The sequence below is a fragment of the Peromyscus maniculatus genome, chromosome 7, assembly GCF_049852395.1.
Source record: "Peromyscus maniculatus bairdii isolate BWxNUB_F1_BW_parent chromosome 7, HU_Pman_BW_mat_3.1, whole genome shotgun sequence".
NCBI lineage: Eukaryota > Metazoa > Chordata > Mammalia > Rodentia > Cricetidae > Peromyscus > Peromyscus maniculatus.
Window position 1 is genome coordinate 38,468,701 of NC_134858.1, and position 27,611 is coordinate 38,496,311.

A 27,611-nucleotide genomic window follows, 5' to 3' on the forward strand; every position below is an offset into this window, starting at 1 on the left:
GGGAGTAGTTGCTCACAGGTCTATAGGAAGTCAGGTGTGAGTGATGTAGCCAGAAGAATAGCCTCTAATGGAAACTGGAAATAAAGATAATCAAGTTTCAGCTCCCTATACATGGCCAAGCCTGTACCAATATGTGGAATTCGTTGGATTAAGAAAATGTGGTACATATACACAATGGAGTATTAGTCAGCAGTAAAAAAAAAAAATGACATCATGAAATATGAAGGCAAATAGATGAAACTAGAAAATGTCATCCTGAGTGAGGTAACCCAGACTCAGAAGGACAAATATGGCATGTACTCACTTGTAAGTGGATATTAGATGTAAAGCAAAGAATAATCAGACTACAAACCACAGTTCCTGAGAAGCTAGCTAACAAGGAAGACCCAAAGAGGGACAGATAGATCACCCTGGGAAGAGGAAATAGATGAGATATCTATGAATAAACTGGGCATGAGGGTGGGCAATCAAAGGTAGGAGATGGGGGATGAGAACATAAGGGAACAGGATGGTTGAGTTGGAACAGGGATGGAGTGTGAGAGCAATGGAAGAGATACCATGATAGAGGGGGAGACATCATGGGGATAGGGAGAAACCGGGTGCTAGGGAAGTTCCCAGAAATCCACAAGGATTACCCCAGCTTAGACTACTAGCAATAGTGGAGAGGGTACCTGAACTGGCTTACCCCAGTAATCAGATTGGTGAATACCCTAACTGTCATCATAGAGCCTTTCTCCAGTAACTGGTGGAAGCAGATGCAGAGATCCACAGCCAAACACCAGGTTGAGCTCCAGGATTCCAGTCGAAGAGAGAGAAGAGGGATTCTATAATCAAGAAGCATCAAGATCATGATGGGAAAAGCTGCAAAGACAACCAAACCAAACCAGTGGAACTCATGAAATTTAGACCAACAGTTGTGGAGCCTCCATGGGACTCGGCCTTCGGCATAAGTGAGACAGTTGTGTAGCTTGATCTGCTTCAGGGGCCCCTGACAGTAGGATAAGGATCCATCCCTGGTGCATGAGCAGGCCTTTTGGAGCCCACTACCTATGGTGGGACACCTCACACAGCCTTGAGGTGTGTGGGGGTGGGTGGGGGGGGTGGGCTTAGGCCTGCCTCTACTGAATGGACCAGGCTTTGCTGACTCCCTATGGGAGGCCTTACTTTCTTGTAAGAGGGAATGGGGGAGGTGGGTGGGTTGGTTAGGGGGAAGGTTGGAGGGGCAGGAGAAGGGAAGAGGGAGTTCTGTGATTGGTATGTAAAATAAATTTAAAAAAATTAACACTAGAACTAAGCAATGGTGTATAGCAGTAATCTTAGAAGGTCTTATTAATAAAAACAAATCTGGAGCCAGGTATTAGGGTGAATGCTGGAAGATCAGAGAAGTAGAACAAGCCACAGCCACCTCACCTTTTCAATACCTCAGCTGATCCTGTTTCCTCAAACTGGAAGCCTCTGAGTCCTCATCTGAATGGATCTCAGCTGAACTGCTGCTCAAAAGCCTAAAAGCTTAACCAGCTCTAGTTCCTGGTTTTCACACCTTAAATACCTTTCTGCTTCCTGTCATCACTTCCTGGGATTAAAGGCATGAGTCACCATGCCTGGCTGTTTCCAGTTAGCTTTGAACTCACAGAGAGCTGGATGAATCTCTGCCTTCCGAATGCTAGGATTAAAGGCGTGAGTGCCACCATTTTCTAGCCTCTGTCTCCAGTGGCTGTTCTGTTCTCTGACCCCAGATAAGTTTGTTAGGGTGCACAATATTTTGGGGAACACAATATCACCACAATGGTGCTTCAGTGGACAGTCCTTGTAGACATCGGTGCACTGAGTAGAGCTGCCTCAGAAAGGCATGATGTAATCACACTGTGCAGTATTCCTTCAGCTTTAATAATGTACAGATGTCTATTTTAAAGACAAACAACTCTCATCTGCAGACATATCATCCTGAATGTGCTAGATCTTGTCTGATCTTGAAACTGAGCAAGGTCAGGCCTAGTTAGTACTTGGATAGGAGAAAAAGAAAAAAAAAAAAAAACATGAAGCCCCATGGTGGCTCACATTTAATGATTTTTGTTTAGTTTTGTTTTTAAAACAAGGTCTCATGTTTCCCCATCCACCTTCAAATTCATTACGTAGTCAAAGATGACCATGAATTTTTTTAATGATAATTTCATATGTGTATACAATGAAATGTGGTCATGACCATATTTGCTCCCCATTTTCCCCTCCAACTCTCCCTCAAGTATTTTTCAACATGGATCCCTCCAAATAAAATTCATGTCCTTTTACCCCTGAAAACTCACTGTCAGATTAGCATTGCCAATATGTATGGGTCATACACTGGGGCATGGGAAATACACCAGTGTCTACACATGAGAGAGAGTGTGTGAGAGAGAGAGACAGAAAGACAGACAGACAGACACAGACATAGAGACAGAGACACAGAGACAGAGAGATTCTCCATTTCCAGCATCTATCCACTGCCAACAGCTCCTCAGCAAGGGATGCGATCTGGAGAGAGCATCTTCCACCTGCGTTAGAATTTTTGCCGGAAGGATCTTGTGCAAGTCAATACAGCTGCTGTGAATTCATTAGTGCAATCCTCAGGCCAAGTCCAGAAGGTCATGTTTCACAGCACTCCTTTCCACCTTCCAGTTCTTATATTCTTTTCACCTCTTCTTCTACAATGTTCTCTGACACTTGGTTGTGGGGAGTGGGATCAAGAAAGATGTCTCAGGGGCTGGAGAGATGGCTCAGTGGTTAAGAGCATTGGCTGCTCTTCCAGAGGTCCTGAGTTCAATTCCCAGCACCCACATGGTGGCTCACAACCATCTGTAATGAGATCTGGTGTCCTCTTTTGGCCTGCAGGCAGAACACTGTATACATAATAAATAAATCTTAAAAAAAAAAAAAAAAAGAAAAGAAAAGAAAAAGAAAGATGTCTCAGCAGGGTGGTGGTGGCGCATGCCTTTAATCCCAGCGCTCAGGAAACAGAGTCAGGTGGATCTTGTGAGTTTGAGGCCAGCCTGGTCTACAGATAGAGTTCCAGGAAAGGCACAAAGCTACACAGAGAAACCTGTCTCAAAAAACAACAACAACCAAAAAAGAAAAAAAAAAGAAAAAGAAAAATAAAGAGAAAAGGAAGAAAGAAGGAAAGAAAGAAAGATGTCTCACTTACAACTGAGCACTTTCTTATTCTCAGCACTTTGACACTTATACATCTGTCGGTTGACTGCTGCCCACTGCAGGGAGAAGCTTCTCTGACCAAGGCTGAGAGCAGCACAGGTCTATGGGGACAAGCATGGATATTTAGAAGGTAATTGAGCAACATAACCATGAGTGTGTCACCGTGTGGTTGCTGGGAATTGAACCCAGGTCCACTGAAGACCAACAAGTGTTCCTAACCTCTGAGCCATCTCTATAACTCTTCAACTTCATGGTTTTTTTTAAAAAAAAGATTCATAGCTATAATACTAATCCTCAACTCCTTATAGATATAGACTATTTGTTAATTACATAGAAACAAAACTTAATAAATTATTATTAGTCATCATCATCAATTTAACATGACCTATGACAACTCGATGTTTGAAAATTACTGGATCTTGGCCAGTAGATCAACTAGCCTATTTATGTTGGTCAAAACGTGAGCACAGGTTGGTGTATTATTCTATCCTTTCTCCTGTGCTTGTGTGCCTCTGCCAGCCTATGCTCTGAAGTTACCCCCTTAATTCTTCTCCATGCAAGTGCCTAAGAAATCACCAGTTTGTCAGCGCACTGGTGTTCTTCTGTATTCACTGCAGTGCAAATAGATTGTGCTTGCACTCTCTTCTCATTCGGGAGATGACAGGTTGCCCATTGCCTCGAAAGTCAGTGAGAGGGGGGCACTGATGTTACATTGTAATGCTGTCAGAAGTTCATTTACATGCCTTGGAAGACACCAGAGGGCAGAAACACTACTTGGAACATTTTCATTGAGAAATGGTGAGTTTCCAACATGATCCTAGCTACTGCATAGTGGCATGGATTAGATCCATGGCACTGTTCAGGCATGGTCAACTATGCTGATATGTGAGTCATATAGGGCGTGAAGAAAAGGACATAGCTACTCAGCCTGAACAACATCAAGAATCTTCCAGACAGAAATTAGATCCCAAAAATATTTAAAAAAAACAAAACAAAACAAAACTTATTTCATTTGGAATAGTTTGCACTTGACACAAATGGCCAAGAGATAGTTATGATTAAACCTTGTGAAGGTTTCCTTTATAGATGTTATAAAATAAAACACACACACACACACACACACACACACACACACACACACACACACACACACACACACATACACAGAGAGAGAGAGAGAGGCTAGAAAGGGAGCCAGACAATATAACACAGGCTAGAAAGGGAGCCAGATGATATAATGGCCTATTTCATCTGTAATTTTAGTGATTATTATAAATGATGAATAAAATCCACCTGAAAGTGCTTTTTTATTATCTTTCCAATGTGGCACGATCCAAAGGTTGACCCTGAAATAGAAGCACCTCTTTAGATGTACCAGGAACTGGGACAAAGCTGGAAATCTGGACCTTGACCCCAAGCTCATAAAGAGAATGCTGCACATTACTCCCCTGGAAACAGAAGACTCTACAGTGAGATCATCTGGCACTAAAGGAGTCGTGCAGATGACTCTTAAGATCAAAAGAACCTACCCCAAGATTCAGGTTCCACTGGGGGACAGCTGGGGTACTTAGTTGTCGGTACTAAGCTATCCAGCAAAGACCTCCTACCTTGGGTAGTCTACAGAAGGAGTGCAGAGGTCTAACTGTTGATGTTCATGACAAGGAAGCAGGTAATCCCATCACTATGTTGAGATCACAGGGTAGAACTAGACACAAGCCACTCTCCATAAAAAAAAATGTTCGAATTCATATCAAGTACCTAAAAGGTAGCAAAGCAAGTGCTGTGTGAACAACCTGTCAGATTAGATATCATCTAGTTAGGGTGGTCAGAACTGAGAGTCTTTCCAATGGAACGAGGTCTCCTGGAAGCTTCCTTAATGGCTTTGCATCTCAAGAAGGCACCGAACCACCCTTGACTGAGGTTGTTTATGACTGTTGCCCCTTAGGATTCTGTCCTCCAAATGAAGCTTACTTCTGATATTGCCTGACTGGACCTAGAAGGCCTTGGCCACTATCTCCTAGTATCTTAGGTGTGATCTAGGTACTGTGGACTCAGCAGCCAGCCAGATACCACGTCTTTGCACTCAGCTTTGTTCAGTGAAGGCAGGCTGGCGGACCCGAGCATCCGTTCTTTATAGACCTGGGCAGCTGAAAGGAAGGATGTGCAATCTTTCACACCTTTGATGGGAACACAGGTTAGAAGACACCTCATCATCTGCAGCTGTCAAATCTAAACTACTTCCTTTTAAGAGCCAGTCTGTTTCCTTACCAGATCAATGCTCTTATCTGTAGTCATGTGGACCACCAGCGACAGTCAGTAACCAAGTAACACACAATCCAATTTCAAAAGGAAAAGAAACATCTTAAATTCAAACGTTTATTGTACAACAGTGAAAATGCCCTAGGTGAAATTAATTGGAGCTCAGAGCTTAGAAATCACCTCGCCTGGCTGAAACAATATGACAGATGGAAATGATATAGGTTTGGGGACAGACAAAGGCAACTTTGTCCAGGCTTTCAAATTTTACCCTCCTCTCCCATCTCCGGCTGCAGCCATTGCTATATCGTGGTGGTGATGGTCCTCAGACTGCAGAGATCTTAGCTAGCAAAGTGGCTGGAACATTTCATGCCTCCAGAACTCCAGGGTATCATCTGAACAGACTAAGGCAGCTTTGTTCACTCACTCCACCCTCCTCGTCTCTTCAGATGAGTAGTGCCGTGGTCCCCCTCCATACACCTGTTTCTGGAAGCCTGTCATTAGAGCATCTACCACCAGAGTATGTCCTTAGTTTGTTGTTGTTGTTTTGTTTTACTTGAATTGATACAAACACAGATTTCTACCTACTGAGATACTCTTGTGTTGTAAAGAAGCTGGGCTCTGTGTTATGCTTTTATAGATGGCTCTTATCCCAATATTTTGCCAGTATATTTGATCATAAAGCAAAACACTATCAAGAGTGCTTGAAGCAAGGCAAGTTTTTCAGGTGAGAAAACATAATAACAGGTGGCAGAAAGCAGTTTGTCCCGAACTCTGATTCTTGAACATGTGTGTGTCAGAGAATGGCTGGCTGGTCACCGAATCTGAACCTCCTTTTCCCTGTTGATATAGCTAAACCATGCTCCCACTTTCTTTCTATTTGACCATGGCCACAGGACCCAGCTCGGCCAGAGGAATTTTAACATAAGCCACAGGCTCACTTCAAAGCCCAGAGCAGAGTTATCACCCACTCACCATGTCCTGCGTTTCCTCCTCTTCCGTTCCCTCCAGATGAATGGCGGCTTTTCTAGAAGGCAGATGCTAAAGGGAGAAGAGGAATTGGGTCCTTGATTTACAACTTGAAAGAAAATGTTCCATTGTGCAAGAACACCCGTGTCAGGCTTTACCTAGGGAAAAAAGAAATCTTTTTTCTTGTTCGAACAATTCATGTAGTTTAGGGCTTATTTGTTACAGCAGCAACTATTGATAGAAATGACACAGTACACTCAACAGCCATACAGGTACAAGGTGCTTTCTCAAAATTCCCATGAACTTCAGAATGTTCTTGTGCACTGACATCCACATTTGTCATCTAAAGAGATAAAAATGGAGACCAAGTCCTTGTGAACCCATATACAGCTTCTATTTTGTTCATGCAATTTGAAATCATCCCATTTGGGAGGATTTTTTTTTTTTAAATTAGAAGTAAAACCATACAATGAATACTCTTCTTTTGGTAAGTAGAAGGGAGAAAATTCTAGAGACAAGTCACTGGAGAAAATAAAATAAAGAAAGAAATCTGCTAGCATGAAGCCAATATTTTAGTCATATATGTGGATTTAATTGGTTGGTGTTGCTTTTGAAATCTTATTAATAATAAATATATTTAAGCTATAATCTGTAGAACATATGCATGTTGCAGTAAGTTCAAAAGCATAAATACTTACTTTCTAGTAGAATAGCACATCCTGACTGGAAGGAGCAAGACATCTTTATCAGATACAACCTGTAATTTTTATGAGAACAGCTATTTCTGGGCATCTGCTTGCTCATGTTACAACCAATGAATTTCACATGGACACAGGCATTACACCTTCTGACAGGTACACTTACACACATTGGGTGAATAATTCTCCCTGAGTACTGATTCCAGGAATTGCCAGACTCCTATCTTCCAAACAAACTTACCCTTTATGCATCTATAATTTAGCAATACATCTCTTCCTACTAAATAAGAAAAAATAATTTTCAGATGTAGAACTTTTAGTTAACCCCACTATCAAAAGCAATTTTCCATTAACTGTTTAAAATGTTCCCAAGTATACTTAATCTTTTTCTATGATCATAAAGGGTATTATAGAAATTGACTGACACATATCAATCCAATAGAGTCAATACCCACAATACAGCCGCCTTGTATGTCCATGTGTTGCTTCATTGGTTGGCATGGAGCTACAAAGTCACCATGTACTACAACTCCAGATGCCCAACTCCTGGCTTAAGGGCACAGTGAACCCCATAGTTCACTGTTCTGAGTAGGGAGAGCAGTTCTCTTATGACTCACATTTCTTCAGATACGTGAAGAATAACATGAGGCCAAGTCTTTCATTGGCTGACTTGTTCTTATTCTCAGGAAGAAGGGGCAGATTTGAGGTCATTTGCAAAGCACCTCCTTGAATGTCTCATTAAAATTTAGTTTTAATCTCTTAAACACTAAAGTTTTTAAACTTCATGGAGAAATGACCTGCCTAAAGATGATTCAGAAATTTTTTTTAAGTCCTTATTTAATTCCTTAAACATTAAGCATGTTCAAAGTTCAAGCACAGTTCTGAGCCTGGGAATGGAGGGTGAGAACTCGGTGGGATTTGCCCATGCATTCTCTGACTCTCAGTATCTCTGGTTCTTACCCAATGCTCACAGATGAACGAAAATGGCTGTAGCTCCTGGGAGTCTCACCCATTGCTGGTCCCGGGCCATGTTCTGGTATACTATGGGTTAGTCACAGGCTTCAGTCACTGTGATAAAATACCTGATAAAATGAAAGGAGAAAAATGGTTTCAGAGGTTTTGTTCATAGTCACTTGTCCGTGTTACATCTGGGTCTGTGGCAAGTCAAGACGTCAAGACAGAGGGCCCATGGCCAAGCAGAACTCCATCTTCCTATCTGCTTTTTGAGTTAGTTCCCCATGTCATTCTACAAGGATTGGAACAGATCCTGATGGGGTAGAAGGGAAGAGGCCCTGCATAAGAAGCTAAACATTGAAAAATGCAAATTGAGAACAGTCAGTAATGCTTTATGTCTGACTGAGGCTTTTCAAATTTGAGAAAATGAAGAAACATGTAAAAGTACTTTAGGAATAATTCATCATCCAATGACAGAGATTTATGGCAGTTAACTTTTTAGTGTGTTCCTTCCCTCTGCCTCTCTGAAACTGGTCACATGTTCTTTCTCCCATGTCATTAACTGCTCTGTGCAAACATTATTTGTTCTGATCTTATGCGGACATGTCATAATTTTCCAAACCTCTCATTATTATTAGACACTTTGATTGCTTCTAAAATTTGGCTACCATGAATAACTGATGATGAATGTCCTCATACATAATCTTTTTATGCATTTCTCATAACTTTATGAGGATGTATTTTTACAAGTAGAATTACCAAACCCAATCACACAAATCTCCATAGGTCTTGAAAGCTACTAAATAGTCTCTTCCTAGAAAGCAATAACGTGTTCTACCTACCATTCATATTCATGGAAGTATTTTCCAACATACTTTCCAAAAAGAAATGTGATGATTTTGAAAATCTTCCCTGATTTGATAAGAAAATAACATTTTGTTGTTTCTATTTTCTTTGATTTCTAATGAGGTGGAAAAGATGATTTCTTCTTTGGCAGACAGCCTATTTATATGATTTGCAAATTTGTGTTTAATTTTCAATATATTTTATACTGACGTGTTTTCTGTGCTTTAATGCAGACTTCCACTTTTACTTGTTATATTTATGTTATTTTATATTCTGCTCCATTGTATTTATAGTACAAAGTAATTGAGTATCATATGTGGGGTTTGTAATCCATCACTTGACTTAATGCTAATTCATGCTAAATTTTTTCAGCTCATTGTGAAGGGATTTGTAGTAGACAATAAGGTATTATGGAAATTATGACTGTTTAGTTTTTCCCTTTCAAACAATTCAGCTTCTTAATTCTGTTCCATTTTGTCAGCATCTTCACCCCCAAATTGTGCCAACTTTACTGAGCTTGGTATTTGGAATTGGTTTAAGATACAGACACTTTTACATATTAAGAAGGAATATTGTTGGCCCAATTTTACTATAATTCTTTTCCATGTAGATGTTGAATTTTATAGTGTTACTGGCATGTTCATGTGAGTGCAGGTATCTGCAGAGGCCAGAAGAGGGTGTTAACCCTTTGGAACTGGAGTTACAAGCAATTGTGAATAGCCCCATGTGGGTACTGGAACCTAATTTCTCTGCAAGGGCAGAAAGTGCTCCCAACTGCTGAGCCATATCTCCTGTCCCCAGAGTCCTTGTTTTGATTGTTTGAGAGATAAAGCGCTTTAATAAATATTTATTCTTTTATCTAGGAATGTGCTCTTCTATGTGAAGAACAGCAAGGGTGATATCTGTTCTCTAACATATTCTTTACATAATAGTGTTTTATTTAAGCTTTGTATCTACATTCACAAAAGAGGTGGTGCCTGCAGTCTAATTTTACAAATTATAGGTAAGATTTTATATTACAGTTACGTTAGCTTCTTACAAGAATCAGTACATGCTCAATATTTTCCCTTTACAGGTTACACCCCTTTTGATATTTTGACAGATTCATCAATGAGACTATTTTCTCCTGAAATTTTTGTATCATGGATAGAACCATTTCATAATTACTTTTTCAAGTTTTTTGTCATGTTATTTCATCCTCTCAAAATCCTCATTTCTTCCCCTGTAAGTCTTGGGTAATTGTAAACTTCCTAGAGATCCACCATTTTATTATGGATTTCAGAGTAGCGGAGAGCTTTTCATTGAGATGATTTTTGCAGCATGTACACACGTCACATCAGCCGTTTCCTAATATTTTACTTCAAGTACACTATACTTCCCTTTTATTTCCTGATTTCAATCAAATTTTGTATGTCAGAGGCTCTCCTGCTTTATCAACTCATTTTATTTTCAACTTTATTTCTGCTCTTATCTTTACAGGTTTCTTACCATCCATTTCCTTCTGCATTGTTTGACTTTATTTTCCTAGCTAGTTCAAATGAAGGATTATCTATCTACTTTCCCAAACTAAACCATTTTAGGTGATGACTTTTCCTCAAGTTACAAGTCTGGTTACATCATACAAGTTTTAGTCCTCTGTTTTTATTATTATCTCCTATTAATATTTTTTGTGATTATAGCTGTGGGTTTTTGTTGTATTTACTCACTCAAGGATGATTTGGCTGACTTTAAGAACCACCTTCCCCTAATTATGTACACACCACTCTCACATAAGCTTCTAAGTCTTTCTTAATACTATCTAAAATATATAAATACTTTTCAAATAGGTTTCAACGACAATATCTCATATGTATTTTCAGTTTTGTACCCAAATTTATTGCACATCGTAATGCTAAACCTTTTTCTCTGGCAGCTACATTTACATACAACTAATTGTCAATTTTCTTAAAAGAACTAGTGTTGATCATATTGCATTTTATAAACGAACAATTCTTTGCATTATTTTCATGTCCGTGTTGTCTGGTGCAGTGAACTACAACATTGGATCTGAAAGTTCAGTCTTCACAGGAGAGCAGCTGGAACTGATCTCATAAGCAGATGTTCTCTGCCGGTGGCAACAGCTATTCCATTGGCATCATATTTAGAAATACAAACCCACTATCTTTAGTACAGTGTTCCCCTTGATCAGGCAAACTCCACTTCTGCTTTAAAACCAGCCAGTGCTTCCTCTTGTCCATCAAACCAGCCTTAATCTGCTGCGTTTAACTACTTCCCCTCAGGATGTCTGAGCGCACCCTGTGTGCACGTGTGCACATCACTGTGTGCGCTCCTGATGTTATCTCATTTCAATTGTTTAAAATTTTATTTTTGTCCATGTGTGTGTTTGTGTCTCTGTGTGTATACTACATGAGTGAGGGAGCCTGTAGAGGCCAGGAAGAGGTGTCAGGTGTCCTGGAGCTTGAGTTGCAAGTGGTTGTCAGTTGCCCAGCATGGTGCTGGAAATTGAACTTTGGTTCTCTGGAAGACAGGAAGCACTCTTAACTACTCAGTCACCTCTCCTGCCCCCTGCACTGCCGATTTGATATGATCACTCTTCTACGAAATATTTTGAGGGCAGACCTGAGCACAATGCTGGACCATTTATAAATAGTTAATTCAGGTTTGTTAAATGAGATGAACTGGTAAAATATTGACCCAATCAATCATCTTAAATTAGTAATAACTAATATAAATTCACCCTTCCCTTCTGATTGGTTCTTCAATAATGGAGCTGGAAAAAAAAAAAAACAGTCCAATGAGACCTCCTAAGAAGTGGAAATGAGACCTTCCTATGAAGTCATAATGAGATCGCCCTATGATGACAGATAAGCAATGTGGTCTCCAAAGAGTTACCATCTACTGTACTAGCAGGTGAGTTATTCATTGATCCCAGGGACAATGGTCACAGAACATTGAACTTGGGGAGGGGGACCTTGTAACTTGTTTCTATTGGATAACTTTGGTTTTCCTTTTTCTCATATATGTGTAAGAACATTCTCTTTCCCCTTCTAGTTTGGACTCATGCCCCTTCAAACAGCTTTTCATAACCACTGTTAGAGGAGTGATTCTCTGTCTCCAGAAGGCTCCCTTGCTTACTGATCAGGCTTCTAACACTCATTACATTTTCCTGCATTTCTGTCATTAAGAGACCTTGGGATTTCTTGAGAGGAAACCAAGAAGTACTTTTCCATCTCCCAATTTTGAGCAAAACACTTCACAATGCATGTACCAAATAAGAATGCCCACATGTGTGTATATGTGTGTGAACACATAGTGATTTTGTGTGTGGTGGTGCAAAATTATGCAATGCACAAATACCTATTTCAAAACTTGTCTTTTTCAACAAAATTCAGAAAAAGATGGATGTGGGGCATTTATGTAGAGAAGGTACGATAATCCCAACTGAAAATTTTCTCCAAGTGCCTTCAACCCCACTTCCTTCTATTTTGTCTTAATAGCCAGACACAAATGTCCACAAACTGTACCTTCCCTCTTTTAGAAAAGATGTCAATTCATCATCAACTTCCAGATAATTTCTGTGGCTCCTTCTGCTGACACTGGAAATTTCCCAGTTCCCCATGGAAGCTTAAAATACCATCCATCCATTCATAAGTTCATTCTAAAATCATTATCAATAATCAAGAGAAACCCTCAGAAATCATCACACACACACACACACACACACACACACACACACACACACACACACATCAATATTCATACACACCACAGATCACTCCCTGGAGTGATGAGATGCATGCATGCCTAACACCATACATACATGCATGCATATGTGCAAACACACACATAAACATTCAGTCCACTCCCTTCCTGAGAGTGAGAGTGGGACTCGAGGGCTCTTGAAGCACAGTTGGTTTCTAATACCAGCTGCCACAGAGCACTGGTCCAGGAAGGCAGAGGGACCATGTGGCTGAATTTCAGGGTAATTAAGAATGTAAAAGGGAGCCCTGGGTGCCACTGGGCACTTAGCAGCATGTGCAAAACTCTTCTAGCAGATACTCAGGTGGGCATGAGGCCAACAATATCCCCACCCCCTGCTTCTTTGGCAAAGGCAGTTGAACCTGCTCTAGGGAACAGAAGTGGAAGAGCCGTGGTGGTGAGGAAGACTCAACACATTCTGCCGTCCAGGCTGGAATATTGGTTGCATGCTGTTCTCCCTTAATTTGTCGGCTCTCCTCGGCAGCCTAGGGATAGTGCCCTCCCTACTCAGCCAGACAATCTGCAGCAACAATTGTAAGGGAGTTGGTACCAGCAGCTCTAACCCCCAATATCTCCTTATCTGTCCCACATGGACCGCTGCTGCAGGTGGCTTGCAATTCTAGTGAGAGCATTTCCCACTGGCCCCACATTTACCTTCTATTATTTCTGGGCTTCAATTTCTGGTTGGCTTCCATTATCACATGAGTGGCTGCCAGCATCAGGTTACAGCAAAATTTGAAAATGATTCTTACCTCCTCTTAATGTTTCCTGGGAATTAACAAACATATCCCTGGCGGTAGAATTTCAGGCCAGTTGATAATCAGATAGGGGAACAATTTTGGAAAGAGGATTTCTGAGGAGCTGTAAGGATAATTACGGAGTTGAATGTTTCACTTTTCTCTCTTCCTGCAGCACCCTCCTTAGAACTGCCTTGAGCCTCAGTTTCCCTCTGAAAGATCTATCCAGTGGCTATGAGGCCACTTTGCTTTCGGTGTTTGTACCAGTGAAGGGTTACCTGAGATTTTCCATTTTGTTTTTCTTTGGAAAGAGCATTTTAAGGGAGCATGAGAGAGTGGAGATCTTCAGCACAGTACAGGAGACCCTTCAGCCCCCAGCTATTCAGATTTCATTGTAACCATACCAGGACTTCTGGTTTGATGAGTTATCATCAAACATGCCTTCTGTCTAGTCTCTCCCTATTAAGATGCCTTCACCTCAGAGCCTCTGAAATGGTCCATGCTTGCATTTCTCATAGTTCTGGCATTTGTAATGTAACAAGGACAACCAGTTGTTATGTCATGATATTTTCAACTTCTCTGGGCAAGACTAGGAATGCATTCTAACACTGGGTATGGGAAAATGGTTTCATCCAAACAAGAAAAGACTCAGGTAGGCTCACTTACCTTGTTATCTGCTCTTTTAGGAAGGGAAGTATTGGATGTGGGGGAAAATGGTAGTGGCTTGTATGGAGTAATTTCTTTCCTTAACATAACACCCCAGCAAAGGCACCTCAGGGCTAATGTGGAGACTTCCACTTGTCTCTTATTATAAAGACACCAATTTTGAAGAGTAGGGTTACTCTATTGGCCTCATTTCAACTTAGTTATACCTTTAGAGACTCTACTTCTGAAGACAGGCATACTGTTAAGATCTGTTAAGCCTGTGAAAGAAGGCAGCACAATTCAGCCCATCATAGGCTATTCTATTTCAGGGTCTTGGTGAAATATACTATGTAGAAAGCTGAGAGTCAGATTGTAAAGAACTTTGATAGTTGGATTAAGCAATTTGGACTTTCCTCTGAACTAAAGAACAATGAAGAGGGCTTTTTTCAAATGAGGATATGTTTCATTCAGATGGATGTTTAAGCTAAATGATTATATGAGATTAGTAGCTCAAACCTAAAGAGAAAGCAGAGGCCAGTTAGGAGTCTATCACAATGAGGCAAGGGAAAGACATTGGAGACCAGAGTAACATCACAGTCAATAAGGAGCGGGGAAAATAATAAAATTAAGACACATTTCGTTTATAGAATTGAAATGACATGGATGTGAAACCTGGAGACCAACAAGTTCCTGGTGTGGTTGGCAGAGGAAGGTGATGTCATGAGCCAAGGTCAAGAATACATGATGGGGGGTAGAGATGTGATCTCTAACACCAAATAAACTTGGTTATGTAGAGGCACAAAGAGCAGGAACTCAGGGTCATCATCAGTTGTATAGAGTTCAAGGGCAGCTGAAACTATTATCTGGAAACATTCAAGAGATGTGAACCTGTATTCAAGAGACACAACTAAATGTAAAATATAGCATGCACACAGCAGCTGGGGTTAAAGTTTAGGACAGCCTTAATCATTTATACACCAAGAAGAAACATAAACCCCAAACAGAAACCATAGAGAATAACAATATGTAAAAGACAGTGTAATAAGGAAAATAAACCTGCATTTGTTTTTGTTTTGTTTTGTTTTTTGTTTGTTTGTTTTACTATTTTGGAGTTCTCCACCCAGTTCCCAAATAAATACATGGAGACTTATTCTTACTTATGAAAGCCCGGCCTTAGTTTGGCTTGTTTGTAGCCAGCTTTTCTTATTTAAATTATCCTGTTTCTCTTTAACTATGTTTTGCCTCTGGGCTTTTTACCTTTCTTTAATATATATATATAAAACTTTCTTACTCCATGGCTGGCTGTGTAACTGTGTGGCTGGCCCTTGGCATCCTCCTCTCCTTCTCCTTTTCTTGATCCTACTTTTTTCCTCCCTAGATTTCTCCTCCGAATTATTCTCTCTGCCTACCAGCCCCCACCTGTTTCTCTCTCTTGCCTAGCTATTGGCTGTTTGGCTCTTTATTAGACCAATCAGGTGTTTGAGACAGGCAAAGTAACACAGCTTTACAGAGTTAAACAAATGCAACATAAACGAATGCAACACATCTTTGCATCATTAAACAAATGTTCCACATTATAAACAAATTAACACATCTTAAACTTATATTCTACAACATACACCACAGCTAGGGAGTAAGGGAAGGAGAGAATAGTATCAGAAGACTAAAACAAGATCATTTCAATAAAGAAACCACAGCCAATCACAAAGCAGAATAAAACAATCTAAAAGAGACCATAACATTGGTCTCCAAAACAGAAGTTGTGGAGGAATGGAGATTGTAACTTGACTACAGCGAGGCTGAGACTCTGCGGATGGTGGCAAGGGGTGGGTGTGGACACAGAGTGTAGAGCACTTCCAGAAGGTGGATTATGAAGAGAGGAAGGAGCTGGGGAGAGTTGAGGGGGTGATATGGGCTGCTGGCCCAGCATGGCTTTCAAACCGACACAGTGGGAAAATGTTGGAGAGGGATTGTCCCGTACCTTGTGAGAGGATACAAGCTATGCAGAACTACCAACATTTGCTATGTAGCGCTCCTTTCTGTCCCCACAGTGGACTTCTGTGTTGGGATTTGTGTACACGGTTTTTGTCACACAGCTGTCTTTCTGTATTATACCACAAACTCCTTGAGGGCTGGAGGTATATCTGATTCTTTTTTATATCTATTCCTTGTATGTCTGTAAGAGATGGAGGAGAAGAAGAGAAGAAAGGAACACAGTGGTGAACTTAGAAGCCATTATTCTGGGTCAGGCTCTGTACTAAGTCTTTTTCTTGAGTTGACCATTATACTACATCTATGAGCTAGGTACTGTTGTTAACCTCCATTGTGCAACTGAAGAATTGAGGTACTGATATAATGAAGGACTTGCCTAAAGCCTCACAGTTAGCACACAGCTGGTTGTGTAGCTATACTCAGAACCAAAAACCTATATTCGTAACTACCCCAAATCAACTATAGTGTGATGATGGTTAATTTTATGTGTCAATTTAATCAGGCCATGAGGAGTCCAAGCATTTGGTCAAACATCAGTATCTGTGAAGGGATCTCTGAAGAACAGCATTCTGATTGACAAAGCAAGTCCACCACCGCCCTTCCTAATGTGATTGGGTCCCATCAGTCGTTCAAAAGGCTAACCCTCTGTATTAATTAGCTTTCTTGTCACTGGAACCAAATACCTGACATAAACAGCTTTCAAGGAAGGATTGATTTCGGCGTGTAGTTTGAGCGAATGCACTCCATCATGGTGAGGGAGGCATGGCAGCAGCTGCTGCCTGGTGGCAGGAACATGCAGCTTTCTCACCTCTCCACACATCAGGAAACCAGAGATGCTGGCACTCAGCTGCCTTCCTCCTTCTCCCCTTTATTCAGTCGGGACCCGCAGCTTCTGAGATTGCACCACCCACATTTGGGGCAGATCTTGCCCCCTCAGTTACCCTTTCTGAAAATACTCATCTCACATACACACCTAAAGGTGTTCTTCCCTGGTGCCCCAAAGTATTTCAGAACCCAACCAAATTGACAACTAAAATCAAGCCACACACCATCTTGTAACTATGATGAAACTCTTCCCTCTGACTGTTTTGTGGTAAGACATCAGTTTTCTCTGGCCTTCATAGTCAAACTGCAGGTCCAGGTTTCCTTGGATATCAAGTCTGCCAGAATCTGTCATGGGGCTTACCCTAAAAGCTCTCAAGGGTTCAGGCCTCAGAGTTAGACCTGAATGAACTCTACCTGCCCTCCTGAATCTCTGGCTTATTAGTGACAGATCTTAGGACTTGCCAACTCATTTAATCTCCCGAGTTGATACCTTATAGCAAATCTCTTGCTATATTTACATTTTCAAGAGAACCCTGACTGATGCGAGTATTTTTGAGAACTTGATCTCTATGAAGGGATATACTGGGAATAGTTTAGTCTTTATTTTATAAGAGAAGGACGGCAGGAGCTAAGAGCAGTTACATTTGATCTGTTTAGCTACGTTTTGTTTGCCTTACACTGCAAAACAGAACACAGGACCATCCCATCGCTCCTGAACTGATTCAGCTGTCAGCTTTGCTGTTTCCTAAATCAAGTTGTCACAAACCATCATCTGAAATACTTTTCACCATCAAGTTCTAGGGCATAAAATTAGTCTTTATTGCTTTGACTATTACTGATTTCCAAGGCCAATGAATGATCACGTAGAAAGGCAGCAGAGCCTGGGCTAGACTGGCCTTTTAGGTGAAATAAAATTTTGCTGATGGCTTTCTATTAAGCACTGACATAAAGGGATTTCAGGGCTCTGGGGTGTTTCCTTAGCCTGAAAAAGCTAAGCACGCATATGCTGTCCATGTGGTTGTTTTTGATAGTTTCAAATTCTATTGGTTTTCCTCTTGATCCTAGGGGTTGAACCTACAGTTCTGTGCATGTGAAGCAAGCACTCTACCACTGAGCTACATTCCTATCTTTTCACACATTTGATCTTGTCTTTATAGCTACTTTCCTAAGGGATAGCAAATGGTGTGAACTTTGAGTCAACATTTGGGAAGTCTTACAACAACCCGGCCTCTGTACTGAGCACCAATTCAAGACAGGGATCAAGGCACTTCCGAAAAGGCTTCCCAAGTAACAGACTTCATTAGTCACTCAAGAAGGAAATAAAAACATCCAGATATTTCTCCTTCAAATGATACCTGTTTTCTGATTAATTCGTAAAATCAAAAACACCATGACCAAAAGCAAGCTGGGGAAGAAAGGGTTTATTTCATCTTATATATAGCTTGCAGTTCATCCTTCAGGGACATCAGGGCAGGAACTCAAGGCAGGAACCTGGAGACAGGAGCTGATACAGTGGTCATAGAGAAGTGCTGCTTACTGGCTAACTCTTTATGACTTGCCCACTTTTCTTTCTTATGTGGTCCCGGATCACCAGCCCAGGGATGGATTACCACAGAGGTCTGGGACCACCACCACCACCCATTAATCATGAAAATGCCCCAGAGGCTCTCCCATGGCCAATCTGGTGGGAGAATTTTCTCAATTGAGATTCTCTCCTCCCAAATGATTTTAGCTTGTGTCAAATTGGCATAAAATTAGCCAGGATGTAGTTTGAGATGGAGAAGGGTCAGAAAATTCCATAGTTTTTTTTTTCTTTGAGAGTCACCCCCTTTGTGATACTTCATTAGTCATTGCTGTCTCTACCCCAGGCCTTAGAAGTGCATCTACAAATGTTCACATTGGGTTTTCTGAGACTGGAGGTACATTTTGAAGCATAAGAGTTGATGATGCAGTTGACACACATTTTTTTTTCAACTGTCAACGTGTCTAATGCTTCGAATGCATTGTTTAACTGAAGACCTGCAGTGTGTTCTTGACTTTGTTACTGTGAATATTATCAGTTTCTCTGATAGGAAAACCAACATAGAAAGAATAACTTCACCTATGGGTCTAAATTATGTCCTCCCCACCTCCTTCCTGAGATGTGTTGAGGTCCTAACCCTTGGTGCATTTGGATGTGACCTTCTTTAGAAATAGGGTCTTTGCAGGTATAGTCAGTTCAGGTGAGGTCATTAGGGTGACCAGTATCTTCAAAAGAAAAGGGAACTTGGACACACACAGAGGGCAGATGATGTAGAGAAATAAGGAGACAGCTGTGTGACAGTGAATGTAGACATCAGAGGGGTGAATCTACAAGCCAAGAGAGGCTAAGGACTGTAGGTGGGTTAATATCCAGGTCCTCCAAGAAGAAGGAACTTCCTGACACATTGATTCCACAATTGTAGACCTGTGAGATAATAAGTTCCTATTTTTAAAGTCATCCTTATATAAAGTATTTTATCCTATCAGCCCTGGGAAAACAGTACAATTCCCTTGCCCCAAGTCACAGAATCCACAGACTTATACATTGGGATGTGGACCCATTCCTAACTGAATGTAAAATACACACCCATTGCTCATAGATCTCACTGCCCATGGTATAGTACAAGCAATTAGCACTACCGAAACAGTGAAAAGTGGGGTTTCTTGAGTGCAGCAGAGGCTTCCTAGTCTCAGGTGGACTGTAACTCAGAGTCTGGGGTGCTGAAAGCTCACAGTCACACAAAGGTCTCATTGAGTCAGTGGTTCTGGGTTCTTGTTTGGTGGATTTGAAGAATGAAATTCATGGACCTGGACCACAGAAGAGTGAGTTTTCAGAAAGGTTTTGTTGTAAGATTGTAGATGGGAGCTTAGGAGAGAATAAGGGCAAGCTCCTGTAAAGAAGAAGGGGGTCCCAGGAAACTGGATATCATTGCAATCCCCTACCTAGGATTAATAATGTACAGGGGTGAGAGATGAGCTCATCAGTCCAGTCCACCTATCCCCCAAGGAATTCGAATGTCTCTCATACCCTCAGTTAAAGCTTGTAGGCAGGGATACTCATTTATGTTAGTAAAAGGGGAAGGAAGGGCGCCAGCAAGCTGGCTTGATGGGTAAAGACACTTTTTATACAAGCCTGAGGACTTGAGTCCGATCCCAGGAGCCCTTGTAAAGGCAACAGAAGAGAGCCAACTCCACAAAGTTGTCCTTTGACCTCCGCAGACAATATTAAATCTCAAAAGCTTTTAAAAAATAATAAGAGGGATGAACAATAACAAGAAACCGGGTCAGGAGCCAGAGGCTCCTCCTAGCCTTCTTGGACTCTGTGCAAGACAGACCCAAGGACATTTCCTGCTTCTGGCCAAGGGCACAAATTAGAACCGCTTTTAGGGTCCCTGACCTAAACCTACCTCACCAGCCTCTGTCTACTGTTCTTAGGACCACTTTAGAAAACACTTCAGAAGTGGCACTGAAGTCTGCTGCCCAGGAGAGTGAGCATCTGAGCGGGGAGGGACAAGAGCAGAGAAAGCCAGGCTGGAAGAAGAGGGCAAGCACAGAAGACAAGATGTGTGTTGTGTTTCAGGGGGGGAAAGTACTGCTCATACACAAAGCGGCAGGAAGGGACACATGACAAGGACATGCCAACCTGCAAACACCTACATTTTCCAGGAATGTCTGGATGCCGGCCCACAGGTGCCTTTCTGTAACAGGGGACCGTTGAAAAGAATGGTCCTGCATTATGGATGCTCCTGCCCTGCCATTCACTGTGGGAAATTTTTGTGTCATGGTCAAACCTCTTACACAGAGTGAGCTGGAAGATTCCACTCACAAAGAGACCCACAGAATCATGGACATTTCCCTTGCCTGTCATTAGGTGCTTTCTCTTAATTAACTCACTGTCTTACTCCCAACTGGAAGAGCATACTCAGAAGCCCCTTTCTAGGAAAGAGCTTATTTCTCCTCTCAGTAACTACATCCACCCAGCCTTTCCTACTCACCCACTCATTGGTAGTCTAGTGTGGAAGGGTAAATAAGTCCAGGGGCTATGGTGTGAGTCCCTTCCATCTTAATGTGAGAAAACATAACAGGGGAGGCATTGGGACCTGAGCTCATGGGTGGTATCAGGAGGGTGTCCCATGCACCCATCACAGATAAAGTCATGCCACACTGTGGGATTCTAGTGGCTGATCCTTTTTTGTCACCCAAGAGGGGAGGTCATGAGCTAGTTATTAGAGGGCATCACTAGCATATCTCTAGGTTCCAGGCTCTGCCCTAACTCTACCAATGAAGACTCTTAATGACCACATTATAAGTCGGTCCAATTCAGGTCAGGTTAATTTATATGAAGCAATGGGGACTATGCAGGCAGAACCCATTGCCGCTGGGACATCTTTCCATGAATAAGTGAGTAGTGCGTGCGTTGGATAGGCTTTTGTCCTTTGTTCTGTGCCCCTAGTGAAGTGGTCTCCATCTGCTGTTTATTCCTTTCTCTCTATTTCCAGGACACAGTTGACAAGCACTTCAGGCTGTCACTCCTTCACTCATCCTACAGACACCTTCCTGACCTCCTCCTGCCTTTCCTTACTATGCTGACAGAATTTCAATTACAGTTTCAGCACAGATGACCTGAGAACCATCATTGCAAACCATGTTCACTTGTTTAGCCTTCCTTATGGCTACATAAGAAACCACCTAGGAAACCAGCTTCTTAAAACAGTTCTTATTATTATTGTTATGTTCCATGATTGATTCTAGAGCTTAACTGAGCCCACCTACTTCTCACCCACTACTACTATCAGATCACAGCCAGGCGACTGGGGTTATCACCCAAGACCCTGGTCACTCACATGTATACTACCAGACTAGGATAACTCAAACCCCCTAGGCCCTTTTGGGAATCTCTCCTCCATATTGCCTCTCCTCATTGCTGCTCCTTCTTGGTAGTCTTAGTGTGTCTTATGATGCTCTAAAAGAATCTTCTCAAGAGATGCTGAAACAGGGTAAGTACTGTGTTGTCTTTTACTACCTAGCCCAGGCACAGTGTCCCATCTGTCATAGATGGCCCCAGAGCTGACGGGGAGGGAACATGACCCCATTCTCAACCTCATAGAAGAGGGTTAGCATCACAGAACAGGAAGAGCATGTGGGATGGGGTATATTCATGAGGTCGTGCTTAGAAAATACAACCTGCCACGGTTACAAATCCAGTGTCTGGCAAAATGCCTGGTGCTTAATGGTCTCTCTATAAATATAAATGGTTGAATGAACGAATGACCCTCATCTCCCTCTATAGACTGTATTATCTTATGCCCAGCCATTGAAACAGCTTCTATTCTTGTCTTTTTTTCTGCAGCCCATCCTATGTCCAATTTATCACCTAACACCATTTTCTAAAGATCCATTTTCTTAAACTCCTGCTCTTCCCATGTCTCCTTTTCAAAACCTTCAGTAGTCCCTAATTACTTACAGCAGAATGAGACTCTGCCCCAGTATGTGATGTTGTGGACTTCCTGACTACAACACAACACAAGTCTGCATATTCACAGGGACATCTCCTTTACTGCAGAGGAAAAGAGGAGTATGTCTGTATTGTATGAACTGTTAATTTTCATATGGGCAGCATTTGTTTATAAGACTCCTGAGTTCTTGTTCAAAGCAGTAGAATACAGCACCAGAAAGGAAAAGTATTCAAATTCTCAACAGACTGCGGCTGGGGATCCAGCTCCATTGGTAGAGTGCTTGCCTAGCATGCACAAAGCTCTGGGGTTTAATCCTCAGCACTGCAGGAATTGGATCTGGTCATTCATGCCTCCAGCCCCTGCACTGAGAAGATCATCAAGATTATCCTTGGCTATATAGTGAGTTCAAGGCTAGTCTGAGCTGCACAAGGACACAACACAAGACAAACGGATAAACAAACAACAAGAAATCCAAACAAACAAAAAAAAACTAAAAGTGGGATGATCAAGAAAAATGCCTCCAATATTCTGAAGCTGGAAGGACAATGGGAGCTGAGTTAGTAACTGAACTAGAAGGCTTGTGAGTCACAGCTGCCTTATACCTCTGGGGTTTAAGGGCTAGAAAAAGCACAGAAAAGATGAAAAGACCTTAAAGCTTGAATGAGAAAGAAGTGCTTCCCCTACTGCATCTTCCCTGAGAGACTGAAGAAGGGGACTCTCTGCATGGACTGATGGCAAGAAGAGCTGGGGTGGGGTGTGTTATTGAAAACAGGGAATTCAATAAAAAGTCACACATGGGACAATGACAATCTCATTATTTCTTTTTCTATTAGACTCATGCAGTGCTCAAGATAAGTTGTGACCTGTACCGCTCTACCCTCCTACCCTACACCAGCCAAGAGCTTGTTGAGGCCTCTCCGAGGAGGAAGAATTCAGACTATTAGCTCTTGAATAATAGATTTAGAGACTTTTATATTAACCTGCAAGGAAAGTCACCAGGGGACTAGTGCCTTCTAAGCCTGAAAGAGATGACCATGCTGGTCCTCTCCCTAGATTATCAAATATCACCTCATGTTAGGGAATACACACACACACACACACACACACACACACACACACACACACACACACACACACACACGTATATGTATATACCTAAAAATTCAGAGACCAAAATAAACTAATTGGACAAAGAAACTCAAGTGAGACAGAGACACTTCTTCCAGGAGCAGTAACTACAGGAGGAAGAGACCAGCATTAAGAGCTGCAGAGAGTTAAAAGGACAAGGGGCAGATGAGAGAACCTGTATAAGATGAGAAGGGAGGCTGAGCTGATAGAGCAGAGGACAGAGGTTTAGAAGAAAAAGACAAAGGTTCGGTGGCTCCCTAACATTAGGATACCCAGGAATCTCAGAAAGAGAATGAAGAAGACAGAAGGGAGAAAAAGAGAGTCCAAGAAAAACAATTCCAGAACAGAAAGACACAAGTCTCCAGACAGAAGTGTCTGTAAATATCCATCAAAAGAATATGTGTACTCAAAGAGGACATCTGAAAACCCTACAGTCTTCTCAAGGTACAACCAGGATGACACCACGGAGCACAGATATGAACAGCTCATGACAGTGACAGGTTGGAGTCCTCAGGAAACTCTTCACTACCCTAAGAGAGAATGCTTTGTGCTCAGAGTCTCTCCTCACAGTCAGTGAAGTGTCCAAGTAAAGCCGTTTCCAGATAACAAAGTTCCCCAAAATGTGATCTCTTTATACTCACTCTTAAGAGGGGGTGTGTGCCCTACACAAGACATGGAGAATTATAAAATCCAATAAAGAAAGAAACAAGCAGGAGTGGGGTGAAGTTTCCAACACTGAGATATCTGCAGCATACCTAGAAGAAAGTATGGCAGCAGCCCAGGCTCCAGGCTTCATGGAAATTCTCCAAATTGCTGTGTTTGTTCAAAAGCTCAGAGAAGATTCTGCCCTTTGGGGAAGTCTGGTTGTAAATAAGTAGTAGGCACATTAAAAATAAATAAGGAAATAGTACAATTACCAAGCAGGATAAATGACATGGCAAAAAATAAAAATAAAAAGTGGATGTCAATACACCTCACAGCTCAACCCTGGATGGAATGCATGTGGTGTTTCTAGTTGTGTGAGGCTTAGAAATGACTTATCATTATTTAAAAATAGATGAGTGCAATGAAAGAAAGTGATGATGAGAAAGAGGGAATGTGGTCAGGGGAGGGGAATGGGAAACACTTGGAAGCTGTTTCTAGTAGAGAGTTTTGGAAGGTCTTGCCTGCATGAGGCTATCGGGACCTCTGTCTTTCACACCAGCTAGACCAACTCCGGGTTGATTGGGGTTGCCCAACATTTCATAGCTGTGCCTATTTTCCCTCCTGGCTCAGGATTGTCCTTAATCACCTCTCTTCTCCAATTTTGTTTATCTAAACCGTTCTATTCTCAGCACTCTGTGAACCTCTTCATGGCGCACCCCCATTTCCAGAGACCTTCCCCCCTTTTTCAATCCCCTCGGCAGTTACTGTAGGCGCCCAGCTAGCCTTGGGCATTTTGCATTTCAGCTTTCCAGTCATTGTGTACAACCCTGTGCAAACCTTGAGGACGGGTTCCCCCACTGTGGCTCATGTGGTGCCGTGGAGCTGTCTACATGGTAAGAGCGTTAACATTTTTTTTTAACAAATTAGCTAATTAATAATTAAGTTACTTTATGTGATGCCTCCCTCATGTTAGGCTTTTGTAGTTTCTTCCAGTGAGCAACAGGGGTCGGTTGTAACTTTCCACTGATCTCCTCCTATGCCTGTGGTTCTGGACTGTGACTACATATAGTCTGTTATTTCTTGGACACCCTGTGACCTCCATGCTCAGAGCATGGTGCCCAGTGGGAGGAGAAGATTTGGACGCAGATGGAGTGTCCCCACTACAATAGCTTATTGGTGACAATTTTGTTTTGGAAGCTCTGTCCCTAACAAAGCCTAGTGGGAAAAGAGTCAGCAGGTGGAGACAACGGTCAGATCGATTCTCTGCTCTTTGATGATAACACAAGGCAAGAGGACTCCCAAACACCCAAAATACTGGACGTTCACCCTCTTTTCACACCCCTTCTCCCGAAAAAGAAAAAAAAAGGTGGCTGTGCCTGTGCTCACGGGGGCTCACAGAGACTGAACTGACAACCAGGGAGCCTACATGGAACTGACCTAGGCCCTCTGCATATATGTGAGCATTGTGTAGCTTCATCTTCTGTGGAACTCTTAACAGTGGGAGCAGGGATGTTTCTGACTCTTTGACCGGCTTTTGGGAACTACTCCTCATACTGGGTCGCCTTGCCCAGCCTTAATACAAGGTGAGGTGCTTGGTCTTACTGCAACTTGATATGTCATATTTAGTTGGTATCCATGGGAGGCCTGCTCTTTACTGAAAAGGAGGAAGAATGAATGAGGGGTAAGGGAAGGTAGAAAGAGGCACAGGGAGGAGAGGAGGGAGGGTAAACCGCAGTGAGGATCTAAAATATTAAAAAAGTGGTTATGCAGACGCCAGTTTAAGAGACACATAGAGTTTGTGGTCATTTGATTAAGAAAAGATCCCCATAGACTCAAGTGTTTGAACACTTGGTCCCAGTGGGTGGCATTATTTGGGGGAGGTTATAGGCCCTTATTAGAGGAAGTAATCACTGCATTGAGGGTTTATAGCCTTGCCCAAGTTCTACTTCATTCTCTACTTTGAGTCTGGCCTTTGCAGATATGATCCCTCAACTTTCTGCTCCAGCTGCCTGCCTATACACACACACACACACACACACACACACACACACACACACACACACACACACACTGTTATGGACTCTCCCTCTCTAACTGTAAGCCAGAATAAACCATTTCTTTCATAAGTCTCTTTTGGTCATGGTGGTTTTTTTTTTTTGTTGTTGTTGTTGTTTTTTTAATCACAGTAGCACCAATAACTAATGTGGAGCTTTTCCCAAAAGGGAGGGAACACAGGTGGGTCTGCAGCAAAGAAATGATACGAAAGTGTCAGCTGAATTTTCAAAGACCAACTGTGGACATCCCACCTCACTATCCTGACCCAGATCCCAGCTAGGGGACTATGTAGCCAACACACTGCACATCCTGCTCTACGGATCAGATTCCTAAATGAGGGAAACCATGAGAATAACATTTTCCCTTGAAAGGAAAAAAGGAAGGCAATGCCTATTACATGGCCAGAAACTCCTCTTTTGGGGTCATGGGTTTACTGAATTCTAGAAACCTGAAAGAATGTCAAGAACTACTTGGGGCCTGGAAAATATTCCTTTCGATCTGCCCTATACTTCTGCTTCTACTGATAACCCTGGGACTTGCTTGGTGTCCAAAGCTACAACTCAGGCTTAACTGATAGCAGGAAGAGGAAGGACTTCCATTGGCAAACCAATGGCAGGAGATCTCTGTGGCTTGGAGACTCCTGCTTGGTTGGCAAGGGTGTAGGTTAGCACAGTTTGCCTTTACGGCAATGGCTGCTTGTGTGTTATAATCGCAACCTCTTCTCACCCTACCAAGAGAAGACGGAGAAAGCTTTCAACACTCTCCAGAAATAAGCATCTAAACACAATGCAGCTTGAGCATCTCTTATCCAAAGATGAAATCCAGGATGCTCCAGAGTCCAAAGGATTTGAAGCACAGACATGGAGTTACCAGGGGACGATTCTGTGAAACTTTGTTTCATGTGCAGAATTATGGAAAGTACCGTATAAAACCATCTTTAGACCATGTACATAAGGTGTATGTAGTACACAAATGATGGTATGTGGTATGTCTAGACATGGTTTCTGTCCCAAAGACATACACACACACACACACAGAGAGAGAGAGAGAGAGAGAGAGAGAGAGAGAGAGAGAGAGAGAGAGAGAGAGAGAGAGAGAGAGAGAGAGGCAGACAGGCAGGCATACAGAAAGAATATGAATTTTTTTTAAATTCTGAAATCTAAAGTAATTCTAGTTCCAGGCATTTTGAAAAACAGATTCTTGACCTCCAGTTTGAGCATGCATTTCATAGATTCAAAGGTGCCTGAAACCTTCCCAAGATCCCACACCAAGAATCCCTCCTTTAATGTCCTTGGGAAGAAACCAGCAAATGGTACTGTCCTATAAACTAAAACTACAACTAAGTGATCCTGACCTTGAAGTAAATAAAAATCCAGTCTTGGAAGCTGAGAGCTTGGGCTTTAATCACAGCATCAGTGCATTGTTCTCAACACCAGCCT

General features: G+C 42.0%; 1 long non-coding RNA gene across 2 annotated transcripts in view; it reads right to left on the bottom strand.

Annotated features, from left to right (window-relative positions):
- The window catches only part of LOC121830800 (uncharacterized), a 110,417-nt gene that overhangs the window by 53,584 nt on the left and 29,222 nt on the right, over positions 1 to 27,611 (bottom strand). For both annotated transcript variants that reach the window (XR_006074024.2, XR_013052711.1), the window contains exons 2-3: positions 8,070 to 8,191; positions 6,418 to 6,569 (exon numbers count right to left, since the gene is read on the bottom strand). This is a non-coding gene — a long non-coding RNA (uncharacterized LOC121830800). The remainder of the gene's footprint in view (positions 1 to 6,417; positions 6,570 to 8,069; positions 8,192 to 27,611) is intronic.